Raw genomic sequence first — 1,725 nt, 5'->3', positions numbered from 1 at the left:
GGATTGCTGACTTGATGGCCAAGCTGACCTGATTTACATTAGTCAAAGGAATTTCCATGCCATAGGAAAAGGAGATGATGTGAATTCTCCATTCACTTTCCAAAACCTATTGAGTTTAATGAAATAAGACTGAAGGGAAATATAAGGAATGCCTTCAGAACACATCGCCTGGAACTCACTTGCTAGATGTCTTTCATATTATCTTCTGCAGTTTTGGTTTGCTAGTTAATAAATTACCTCCACACAGTAGGAAATAGGGTGATTATTTTACTTTCTGCTCTGCAAAATATCACATTTGCCTGCCTACATTTATTGATTCTGGGATTATATGAACACACCAATCATTTGATAGGTTTTAAAATGAAGGAAAGGGATTTTTTATGGAACTGGTATTATTTACAAAGGGACTTTGGTGGTTTATCAAATACATTTGTTAAAACTGGATGGATCTCTTCCTTGAGACTATTATCATCTTTTGCCAAAAAGGCAAAAGGCAAAAAGCTGTCCCTTCACATGTCCAAGGCACCAAGATTTGTGGTCCTGATCTGTAAATAACTATCTTTTTTATTCATTCAGGGAAGCTCCTATGTGACAACCAGCGAATCTGAAAGCATTTCCAACCTGTCATTGATGTGGCTTTATTTTACCTATGGTGATAAATCCTGTTTCCTAGATGACTACCTGAACATACCAAATGATTTCATAAGGAACTTATTTCCAACTTAAGCACTGTGTGTACAAAAAAGAAAAGGAAATTACCATCGAATAAACCCATTCATCTTTTTATTTCTAAAAACTCAGAACTGAATTCTTTCATTAATTTCATTAATATATAATACTTCTTAAAATTAGATTTACAATTCAATAGCACGCCTGCATTCATGGACCATGTTGTAACTTCATTTCAATGTTAACTACAAAAACTGTGAAACAAAAGTGTATTTTATTATTTTTTAAAATATAAGGACAATGAAGATATAAAATGCAAGAAATTCTTAGCCATGTTCGAAGTTGAGTAAGAGAACATTTGCAAAATTTCTGCCAAAAAATCTTTGCATATATTGTATGTATTTAGGAGTTTGGCTAACCTATCAGGCAGCTCTTTTCTAAGGAAGACTGATACCCGTTCTCTCGGGAGCCACTAATTACCTGTAGCTCTTTATCCATGTGAACTGATCATGTCCTTCTGCAAGTCTTGTTTAGGGATCATGCCCTGGGGTCTTATTTAGGTGAACATATAAATAACAGAAAATGAACTCTGCAGGATGTGTGTGTGTGTGTGTGTGTGTGTGTGTGTGTGTGTGTGTGTGTATGCATATGTATGTAATGATAGCAATTAAAGAAAGAGAGGTCATTTCTTTCAGGAAATGGGGAGAGACGAGGTAGAAGGTATGAAAGGGAGGAGTGAAAATAATAATATAAAAACAATTCAAGTATAAAATTCTCAAGTTTAAAAAATAGTACATTTAAAATAATTCTTTGCCGATTAGTGTTTTATGGTCTTTTGTTAATTGCATTTCCAGCAGGGTTAAGTGTTCTAAACACAATCACCCTCTTTCTTCTGTTTTCAGTTCTTTTAGTCTCAACAGAAGTTACCTACTTTTATTGTGGATTACTTTTTGCTCTGATTGTAGATTTCCGTGCCTATACTTTATGTAATCATCACATCAGCTGGTAAGTAAGATAAAATAGTGGAAACAAGGAAAATGTATTACATCTAATGTA

This window comes from Microtus ochrogaster, linkage group LG4, assembly GCF_000317375.1.
Source record: "Microtus ochrogaster isolate Prairie Vole_2 linkage group LG4, MicOch1.0, whole genome shotgun sequence".
NCBI classification, from domain to species: Eukaryota; Metazoa; Chordata; class Mammalia; order Rodentia; family Cricetidae; genus Microtus; species Microtus ochrogaster.
The sequence above is the reverse complement of the archived record's forward strand: the minus strand, read 5'-3'. Positions refer to the sequence as shown.